Source organism: Rhinoderma darwinii, chromosome 1 (genome assembly GCF_050947455.1).
Source record: "Rhinoderma darwinii isolate aRhiDar2 chromosome 1, aRhiDar2.hap1, whole genome shotgun sequence".
NCBI classification, from domain to species: Eukaryota; Metazoa; Chordata; class Amphibia; order Anura; family Rhinodermatidae; genus Rhinoderma; species Rhinoderma darwinii.
In genome coordinates this window covers 187,230,449-187,242,124 of record NC_134687.1, presented here as the reverse complement: position 1 = coordinate 187,242,124, position 11,676 = coordinate 187,230,449, and the positions used below count along the sequence as shown (strand labels likewise).

General features: G+C 42.0%; 1 protein-coding gene across 2 annotated transcripts in view; it reads left to right on the top strand.

Moving 5' to 3' along the window:
* The first annotated feature begins 1,719 nt into the window (after positions 1–1,719).
* PDLIM5 (PDZ and LIM domain 5) overlaps positions 1,720–11,676 on the top strand; it is a 195,230-nt gene continuing 185,273 nt past the window's right edge. For both annotated transcript variants that reach the window (XM_075860656.1, XM_075860657.1), the window contains exon 1: positions 1,720–1,815. The gene's annotated coding sequence lies outside the window, so the exon portion shown is untranslated. The remainder of the gene's footprint in view (positions 1,816–11,676) is intronic.

Genomic DNA, 11,676 nt, shown 5'->3' with positions numbered 1-11,676 from the left:
GTGTGGCACTATATACAAAGGGGGAGGGCTGTGTAGCACTATATACAAGGGGGGGCTGTGTAGTGCTATACACAGTGGTATGTGTGTGGCGCTCTTTATAGGGGGGGCTTTTTGGTGCTATTTACAAGAGGGGGAGGGCTGTGTGGCGCTCTCTACAGGGGGGCTGTATGGCACTATAGGGGGCTGTGTGTAACGCTCTCTACGGGAGGATGTGTGATATATAGAGGGGGCTGTGTATGGCGATATCTATGGGGTTGTATAATATCTACAGGGGCTGTGTGTGGCACTATGTACAGGGGGCTGTGTGTATGTGGTGTTTTACAGTGTGTGGTATTATTATATTCAGGCGCGCAGTGTTCGGTGCTATTATATTTAGGGGCACAGTATGTGGCACCGTGATAACTTTATTTTCATTTATAGGTGTGGAAATTTTGGAAAAGTGAGGAGACGTCTGAGTGGCAAATTCTGCAGAAATGAGTCATGGCCGGGAGAAGTCGTCATGACCGCTGGACCGGATGGAGAAGAAAAGAGGAAAAAAACTACTAGAATCGGAGACGTCGTCACCTGTGAGTCACTAGATTTATAGAGAATCTGTCACCTCTCCTGACATGTTTATTATAGGAAATCCTTGTATTTCACAAAAAGTCTTTCTGCAGTCCAGGACTGATAGACGATTCCCCTTGTCAGGAGGATGTGTCCCAGCACAGTGTGATACTGTCAGTATGTAGGGACACAGCCCTGTGACAAGGGAAATCGTAACACTGTTAATCTTGCCCAAAAAAGTAGTGTTAAAAATAGTTACGGCGCGGCAGGGCGGCGGTGCGGAAGGGGGGCCCAAGTTTGGGTAACAGCCCAGGGCCCATGGTCTACTTAATCCGCCACTGCGTCCACCTATATCTAGAACAGGCCCCCTGAACCCTGTCCTATTTTTTCCCGCTGCCGCTGGGCTCTGGTCACAGGCTTACAAGGTGGCCGTGAGTACGGAAACAGCTGAGCTCGCTGTGCTATGCTGTTTCCAGAACTTCCATTCACTTTTACTGTTGTTATGGAAAAAAGCTACGAAATCGCGCTTATCTGCTTCTGGAAAATGAAGTGAAGAACAACAACAGCATGTAGGATAGGGGCCCATTCTAGGGAGAGGTGTGGGACCCAGAGCCGGGAGCCGCATCTGTCAGACATTTATGGCATATCCTGTGGATATGTCGCGATGGGAATAACACTTTAAATTAAAATGTGGCGACTTGTAATATGCGACCAAAAATTCAGCAGCTTTGGGTTTGTAATACGATGGCATTCACAATCATTACTTGCAATGTCGCATTGCGATCTTCATGACGCGCGACCAAAGTGTAAATAGTGTATTTTTGGAAACCTCATTCACATTTATTCAACATCTGGATACAGAGTTATTTATTTTTTAACATAAAATAGAAGCTGCAGCGAAATGCCAAAAGAGAGAAAAAAAAAAAAAGAAAACTGCTGAGAAAATATAATAGAAAACTCCTGAACCATGTGAGAGCCTGACAGGACCGCGGCTGAGACGTACAGAACAATTATTAGGAGGGTGTCTGCAGGGGGCACTGGGCACCGTCTACCTAGCAGCGAGAGGCGCTGCCTGCCCAGGTTCCCGTACCCTCCCTTGTCAGCTTTATGCCGTCCTCTTTCCCTGGGAGGGGCAAGTGGACAGTCCCCGTGTGAGGTAGCGAGAGAGAGGAAGAGAACACCCAAGAGAGCTGCACTTCTAGTCAGAAGACATCGCCAGTCCCGGAGTCCAGACCAGTGCTGCCCGCTCCTGGCACTGCGCTCCTCTCACAGGTGGGTGTCCGCTGCCAGGTGCTTCTCTGACGGATTAGTGTGGTGAGGAGAGCTGCTGCGCGGTCTTCATGCGGAATCTCCGCTTCCGCTCCGGCTTCTCTGCCTGTGGTGTGGCTATTGTTCAGCTCGGGACTGTCTGGGGGTGGCTGCCAGTAGTGGGCATCTGTACCTGGGAGCTAATGAGGGAAGTGCATCAGACGATTCTGGGTATGGGGCAGAGGTTTGCACCCTGCTTGTCCGGACAAGATATGTACATGACACTGAAACTTCTCCTCCCCCTCCTTCTTGGAGATTAGCAGTAATGGGTTGCGATTCACCCGGCTCCTTAGTGTATAGTATGAGGTAGAACAAGGAATAGCTGGCCACCACCCTATATAGATATGTAAAAACCACTTCTGTACAGCGCTGCGGAATATGTTGGTGCCATATATATATATATATATATATATATATATATATATATATATATATATATATATATATATACACACACATACATAAACATTGTGATCTTTAGAAGCTGCCAAATTCCAGATTATCAGTAACATCCTGTCAATATGGCAAAGGACTATTTGAATTTTTATTTTTTTTGTATGTTGTATTATCAGGATTTCCTTTTTTTTTTCCTGGGCATTTTTTGGGTTTTACTGTCCATTTAAGATTTACATTTAACAGTATGTGTATATATATATATATATATATATATTACCGTATTCTGTAGTAAACCGTTTAGTTGGACATCAGTGCGGACGGTTAGGAGGGGTTTTGGCGCTAACATTAGTTCTGCTGTGAGGGCTTCCAGAAGTGCCGGCTCTACTTGTCATTTACAACTTGGTAGCCAATATGTTAAAGAATAACGAAACTTTCTCAAAACTTTTCATATGTCATAGAGACATATGAGAAGTTTTGATCGGTGGGGGTCCGGATGCTGAGATACCCACCGTCACTGAAGCAAAGGCGCAGAAACGCTGAACTGAGCGCCGTACACCGTCGGCTGTGATCACATACAACGTCTATTGCACCCTCTCTTCAGCAGATGATGGGGATCTCAGCACCCAGACCCCCATCGATCAAAACTCCTGCTATGTCTCAATGACATATCAAAAGTTTTGCGAAGGGGCAGTTACCCTTTAGGCAGAAATGTTCATCTGTCATGTGATTGGATAAATAGTGGCACATGACAGGTGCCTGGGACCACTAGATCCATTGGAAATGTTTCTGTGGTTCTATATTTAATTTTCTAAAGAGATACCATAGTTTTATATCAACAGTTATATACTTTATATAAGTCGTGGTAAATGTAAGGCTGCATTTTTCGCTTCCGGACTGACTTCTATTAGCAGAGCGTCTCTTGCTCTTTAGGATCCAGAATTGAATTTATTGAGAATTGTGTAATGCTTCATTTCGCCTGTGGTTGTGCTGCAGTGGAATTCAACGCTTGTTGAAAAGCTCCCTGCAAGACTACAGCCAATCACTGCGGTTCCCAGCAGCAAGACAACATGTGATCAGTTTGCTGTCAGAGGACCTTTCTAACAAACAGGATTATCCACAGTGGGAAAAGCCATTTAAGTACCAATCATATGGTCCTATTTATAACATAAAGAAGAAAAACATACACAGAAAAAAGAAATCCTGAAACATTGCGTGAATCTGACTAGGGAGCTATACATAGACAATATATCCCTCAGCGATACCTGCGGCCCATAGTATAATGTGTGTAGTTATGCAGAAATACATGTATGTATATATATATATATATATATATATATATATATATATACACACCCAGACACATAGGCTGTATAATAACATGTAGATGCTTCGGGCCATGCAGCCAGTGACAGGCAGTCTGGCTCTTATTCAATGACTTCCTGCCAGGCCGGCTGCATTATTTCTATGTATATGTGCTCGCTGGGCTGGAGCTTTGACTGTAGGAGAGGAAGTAACATACAGAACGCTCCTTCCCTGTGACAACAAGGGAAATGTGCATGATTTTTAATTGGACGCAAAGTCAGTGGGCGATTGAATGGAGTCAAAAGGGCAGCAGACATGACAAATGAAATGTTCTTCCTTTCTGCTTCTGAAACATGAAGTAGCAGGAATATCGGAATGTGGTTACAGATCACTTAGAAGTTTCCAAGCAGGTGTGCGTGCGCTTCAGACGTTCAGGAACACTAAGCGCTTTCCTTTCGCTGGCCACTATGACTTTACTTGAAGTATATTATAGTATTTGTGTCTTAAGTCATATGCTGGAGTTCAGGAAAGGTAGCAGAGTTGAATTCGCTATGGAATTACTAACTAGATTACTTGCAGTCCCATGTAAAACAACATCTATAATTATGCAATTATGTCAGTTTTCTTTCATAATGGCATTGAAAAAATGTAACGTCACATTTAGGCCAGGATCACACACACGCAGTTTTTGTGGCGGTTCTGGGCCCAGATCAGGAGATGCATCAGTCTTTTCTTTAGGGTTTGTTCGCACGTAACGGAATTGCTGCAGAAAATTTCTGCAGCAATTCCGTTGAAAGTAGCAGACTTTCCGCTGCGGCAAAAACGTACCGTTTCCTGCGCTTCTTCAGAAAATGGTGGGGATTTTGCTGAGTTTTTCACAATTTTTGGTGATGGTGATATCTCCTCTGAAGAACGCAGCAATTCAGTCCACTTTATGTTGCGGTCCGAAAAATACGCACCGTCAGTAAATTTCTGGTCAGAATTTTTACGCAGCGTTTGGATGAGATTTCTAAAATCTCTCCCACTTTGCTGCTACTGTATTCTGCTTATTTTCCGTCCCCAATTCCGGACGGAAAATACGCAGCAATTCCGCTACGTGTGGACAAGCCCTTATATTTTTTTTCTTCCTTTGTGATCCTGGACATATGAAGATACTCAAAACTTTTTTCGACACAAATGACAATTTTAGTTTGTGTTGGAAAAAGGTGTAAAGCCTCTTTGGAACTGTTAGGCCCGGTGACTAGGCCAGGATCACACACACAGTTTTAATGCAGTTTTTTTATGCAGTTTTTGTGAGCCAAACACAGGAATGGACACAAATGAAAGGAGATGTATCAGTCTTTTTGTTATACATTTCCTTTCTTTCGGAACTACTTCTGGCTTTGACTCAAAAAACTCAACCAAAAACTGCATCAAAACTGTGTGTGTGAACCTGGCCTAGTCACCTGGTACAACATGCCATTGTTTGATACCGTGATTTATCTTGGGACGTACTTGGAATACAGTACATCAGTTTTCTAGGACATAAATGTGATATGACAAGGAGTTGTTCTGAATGACACTGCTCAGGGTTGTGTTGCAGCCATACAGCCTTCATGCGCTGCTTGTTCTATAAGGTTTAGTAGATGATAATACATGCTGAATGGAGACGTGAAGGGCAGATGCTGGGTGTATGTGGTTTCATAATCACAAGGCATGAAGAAATGGCAAGGAATGAATCATTGTGGAACATTATTAACTCCGTGCTCACTACTGTAGGTGCTACACGTAGTTTGGTCTCAGTTGAATTTTTATGAATCTTTCTGATGTATATTAGCCTTTGAAACTGTATAGTACAGATCCATGGGCGACAGCTGACACATTCCACTACATTTTAGGATCTGTTCACATTAGGCCTCCGTCGCAGATCCGGCAGGGTTTACCAGAGACAATAGCGAACCATTCTGCGCTATTGTGTCAGGTAAAATCACAGACACCCTGATGGAACCTGATAAAGTGAATGGGTTCCGTCATTCCCTTGTTCTGCTCCTCTGACGTAGCAGAACAACGGAGGTGTGAACAGAGCCTGGCTGCTTGGACTACATGGCATAAAAAGGTTGTGTGGGTGAATCAAGTGAAAAAAATCATCATCTCAATGCGGCTTCAGTTATTTTTATTTGTTTTTTTAGTGACTGTCACCAAATTTCCGATACAGAATGGTCACTGCAACGTTTTGTTAATAGGGAATAGTAGTTGAATTGACTCCTCATCTTCTTGTCAATAAAAAGAAAGTGACTGGCATGCACCTCCCTGGAAAATACCCTTTTATGCACACCCAAGCTTCTGCAGAACCTCTTTATAATGCATGTTAATCAGTGACTGACATGAAGTACTTCTCAAAGAAGTACTGCAGCAGCTGATGTGTGTATGTTCTGGTTTTTTGTCATTAAAGAGTGAGGGTGTATTGAAAATCTCTGTAATGTGCTGTTCAGATCTTCTTTTTATCTTTCCAATGGGTGTATATGCTGGAAAATACTTCAGAAGTGTACGCTGGACATATTGCCCCGACATATGCAGCTATATAATATATGGTAGCATACGTTGCCCATTGACTCCCATTGTAAAAAAAAAATACTGTGCGGTATATGTTTCTCATTTATTGTGAATAAAGGACACCCCTATGGCATATGTCAAGCCCATAACAGGCTATGGACATTCTCGCTGTATGTGTCGGGAACATTTATATCATATACAGCGAACGTGTACAACGAACATGATGTCAACTGAGCCTAACGTTCTAATAATCTCTGTTTTAATTCCTGACTAGTTTCAAGATCTTGGCTTGTTGTCAGTAATTGGAAACATTTTGGCTAATATCCAGAGGGTGAGAGCTGAGAGTTTGGTACAATTGTATCCAGTCTAGAGGATCCAGACAATCCTCTAAGAGCTAAATACCGCAGCAAGTATACATTTTGTACCTCTCCTGTCCCCATACTGTAGTTTCCTATAATGTATCGTGATGTATCAGCCTGGAACCCAGGTTTTTTTAGTTCACAAAGGATTGCCTTGACTGCATACACTTTTTTTTAAAGAACCCTTTCTGAGAATAGGGAGCTTCACCTTTATAAGTTAAAGACCAGGGATGTGTATTATAAGGCACAATGTACTCAGTACTCCCTACTATAAATCATTTGGAATAATGTGGTCATAAAAATCTCTGGTGACCTCTAATATTCGTTCTAATTTACAGTAAGGGATATAGATAAATAGTCTGAATTATTGCTGAAATCATCTTAAGGCTTCGTTCACATATCCGTCAGGGCTCTATTCTGACGTTCCATCAGAGTTTTGGAGGTGAAATGTACTTTTTTTTCAGAAATTCGTAATTTTTATCAATTTTTTTTATGTAACACAGAAAGTTTTGCCAGAAAAACGCAACTCAATATTTATTGCCCGGATTCTGCAGTTTTTAGAAATATCCCACATGTGGCCCTAGTGTGCTTATTCGCTGAAACACAGACCTCCAAAGCAATGGAGCGCCTAGTGGATTTTGGGGCCTCCTTTTTATTTGAATATATTTTAGGCACCATGTCAGGTTTGAAGAGGTCTTGTGATGCAAAAACAAAGGAAACACCCCAAACCTCATTTTGGAAACTACACCCCACAAGGAATTAATCTAGGGGTGTAGTGAGCATTTTTACCCCACAGGTGTTTTATAGATTTTATTAGAATTTGGACGTGAAAATGAAAAATTTTCATTTTTTCCATTAAGATGTAGTTTTAGCTAAAAAAAAACAACAATGTCCACAAGGAATAAAGAAAATAAGCCCCCTAACATTTGTAAAACAACTTCTCTGGAGTACGGTAATACCCCATATGTGGGCATAAACTGCTGTTTGGGCACACAGCAAGGATCAGAAGAGAAGGAGCGCCATTTGGCTTTTGGAGTAGAGATTTTGCTGGATTTGTTTCTTGGCACCATGTCACGTTTGCAAAGCCCCTGTGGGACTAGAACAGTAGAAACTACCCAAAAGTGACCCCATTTGGGATACTACACCCCTTGAGGAATTAATCTAGGGGTGTAGTGAGTATTTTGACCCCACAGGTGTTTCATAGATTTTATAAGAAATTGGCAGTGAAAATGAAAAAAAAATCTTTTTTCTTCAATAAGACGTAGATTTAACTAAAATTTTTTAATTTTCTCAACAAATAAAGGAGAAAAAGCACCCTAACATTTGTAATGCAACTTCTACAGAGTACGGCAATAACCCATATGTGGTCATAAACTGCTGTTTGGTCACACAGTAGGGCTCCAAAGGGAAGGAGCACCATTTGGCTTTTGGAGTGCAGATCTTGCGAAGCCCCTGTGGGACCAAAATAGTGGAAATCCCCCAGAAGTGACCCCATTTTGGAAACTACACCCCTCAAGGTATTCACCTATGGGTGTAGTGAGCATGTTAACCTCGCAGGTGTTTTTCAGAAATTAGTGTGCACTCGATGCTGCAGAGTGAAAATGGTAATTTTTCCATAGATATGCCAATATGTGGTGTCCAGCTTGTGCCACCATAACAGGACAGCTCTCTAATTATTATGCTGTGTTTCCAGGTTTTAGAAACACCCTACATGTGGCTCTAGTCTTTTGCCTGGACATTTGACAGGGCTCAGGATTGAGAGAGTACCATGTTAAATTGAGACCTAATTTGGCGAGTTACAAAGTATTGGTTCACAATTGCAGAGGCTCTGATGTGAAATAATAAAAGAAACCCCAGAGAAGTGACCCCCTTTTGGAAACGGCACCCCTCAATGCATTTATTAAGGGGTGTAGTGAGCATTTCACCCCACAGGTCTTTTCCATAAATGAATGCACTGCGGATGGTGCAAAATTTAGATTTTTCCCTAGATATGCTATTTCAGTGGCAAATATGTTGTGCCACTGGAGACACATACCCCCAAAATTGTTAAGAGTTCTCCCGGGTATGGCGATGCCATATATGTGGAAATAAACAGCTGTTTGGGCACACTGTGGGGCTCAGTAGGGATGCAGCGCCATTTGGCTTTTGGAGCGTGGATTTTGCTTGGTAGTAGTTTTGTTTGGGGTATTACTGGTATCTTAGTTTATAATGTGGAGGTACATGTAAACTGGGCAGAGTACATCAAGGGCATAGTCAGGTGGTATAATAATAAAATAATCCATAGATATTTGTTACGCTGTGGAGCAATCCTTTCTGCACAGGCCGGTGTCTCACTAATAAATGGTCCTTTCTTATCCCCCTTTTGGTCCACACCCAGCACCTTTGCAGTTTGGGGAATTTTGCTGGGAAAGTGTTGTCCTGGTATAATACGGGCACCCTTGCTTCCAGAAGATATGTTTGGGCCCTCCCCTTCCTGGTTCCCTAATTTTAGGGCCTTGATAATTCGCTTCTTGAAATAGGAGAAATGTTCTCCTCAGGACTACACAACTGCATATTTTTCTTTCCTGACTTATTGGAGCCTTAACTAATTTTTATTTTTTCATAGACGTATTGGTATGAGGGCTGTTTTTTTGCGGGATGAGCTGTAGTTTATATTGGTACCAGTTTTGGGTACATGCGACTTTTTGATCGCTTTTTGTCCCTAGTTTATTTGGGAGGCAAGGTGACCAAAAAACGGCAATTCCAGCATAGGTTTTTTTTATTTTTTTTATTTTTTTTTTTTTTTATACAGCACTCACCATGCATTATAAATTACATGTTAACTTTATTCTGCGGGTCAGTACGATTCCGGCGATACAAAATTTATAGCGCTTTTTTATGTGTTACAACTTTGTGCATAATAAAATGATTTTTGTAAAAGTAATGTATTTTCCTGTCGCCATGTTGTGAGAACCATAACTAGCTGTATGAGGGCTTGTTTTTTGCGAGACGAGCTATAGTTTTTATAGGTACAATTTTTGGATACATGCGACTTTTTGATCACTTTTTATTTAAATTTTTGTAGGGAAAAGTGACCAAAAAACAGAAATTCTGGCATTGTTTTTTACGGTTGTTTTTTTTTTGACGCCGTTCACCACGTGGAATAAATAACATATTTTTATAGTTCAGGCCGTTACGGTCGCGGGGATACTAAATATGTATGGTTTATTTATTTTCTTCAATAATAAAGGGCTTGGTAAGGGAAAAAGGGCGATTGTGTTTTATTTTTTTTAAAATACTTGAAACGTTTATTATATTTTTTACAAATTTATTTCAATTTTTTACACTTTTTTGATACTTTTTTTTTTTTTCTAGTCCCACTAGGGGACTTGAAGGCCCAACTGTCAGTTTTGTTTTCTAATATATTGCACTACCTATGTAGTGAAATTTATTAGATCTGTCAGTCATTTACTGACAGCAAGCCTATTAGGTTTCGCCTCCAGGCGGGGACGAATCAGCTTCCGTAATGGCAGAGCATGAGGCCACTGTTAGGCTTCCTGTTGCCATAGTAGCAGTCTGCAGCCCTGCGATTGCAGGACTGCTGATCTGCTGCCAACCACTAAGATGGAGCGATCGCTTTCGATCGCTACATCTAAGGAGTTAATGGCAGGAATCGGAGCTAGCTCCAGTTCCTGCCATTACAGGTGGATGTCAGCTGTAACATACAGCTGACATCCACTGCTGATGACGCCGGCTACGGAAGCCTTTTAGGGCCTGCCTCCTTCGAGGCCTGAAAGGCTTCCATACTAGGCAGACCGGGAGGCCACTATTAGGCCTCCGGTTGCCATTGTAGCCACCGGCACCCCGGCAATTTCCTTGCTGGGGTGCCGATGAGCTGCAAACACCTTAAATGCAGCTGTTGCTTTTGACCGCTGCATTTAAGGGGTTATTGGTGGGGATCTAAGCTAAGTTCAGTTCCCGCCATTACAGCAGGGTGTCAGCTGTAAAATACAGCTGACATTCGGGGATGATGGTACTAACTCAGCTTCTGAGCCAGTGTCATCCATTTGTCGTAAGTATACGACAATTTGCGGGAAGCACTGGTTTTCCATGACTTATACTTAGGACAAATGTTGGGAAGGGGTTAAGCAACAATATGAGGCTTGGATGTTATTTAAGCATTTTCATAATGGGTTAGGTGAATAGCAGGAAAAGAAAATGAGTGCTGCACTCTTCAGATGGACAACACGTGATCAGTTTATTATCAGTTGACCTTTCTAGCAAACAGGATTATCTAAAGTGGAAAACCCTTTTAAGTTCCAAAAGTTTTCAGTGTATGGAAGACATGATAGCAGTTAGGCTCCGCCCACCAGCCTTGAGACAACTGAGAATTAGGGCCCCTTTACACTGGCCAATTATTGGGCTAACGAGCGTTCACAACGCTCGTTCCCGATAATTGCCCTGTGTAAAGAGGGCAACGATCAACCGATGAACGAGCAAATGCCCGATCATCGGCTGACTGTTTCGTTTATGCAGCACAAAATATTATTGTTGTCGGCAGCACATCTCTCTCTGTAAACGGGGAGATGTGCTGCCGACATGATACAGATGTATAGGGACGAGCGATCGGAGTAACATTACATTACTGATTGTGAAAGGAGAAAACGAGTGCCGATCGTTGATTGGTGCTCGTTTACACGGCCCTCTATAGATATAGAGTCTACAAAGGGGAAAAGTGATAAAAAATGCCACATACAAGTCATATCATGGGCAGAAATCGTGTTATTCCTCATGTACACACATATGACAGCTTATTCTGAAAAGTTAGGTACACTTCAACTCCTCAGCTTCTTGTCAAAAGAAAGTGACTGGCATGAACCTCTTTCCCGAAAGACATTCTGCAGCAGCTAGGGAAATATCAAATACTCTATTATGTACACACAGTATGCTAGACAGATGGGAAAATATATGTTGTTACTGATTGAATAGACACTACGTGTGATAGCTGACGACAATCCATTCAGGTAAAAACAATGACCCTATAATCTGATACCTTGTACAAACATTGCGTTTTATCTTTTCTTCCTCCACATCTATATTTAACCATCCGTTGGTTTCCAAATATTTTGTCTTTATTTAGTTGCTCACTTAACATTTGTATGGCACTTGAGATTATTTTGGAGTACCTTTATTTTGTTGGCAGCACATCTTTTGATCTTGGGCCAGCATCCTTTGCAGTTAGGCTATGTTCACACGC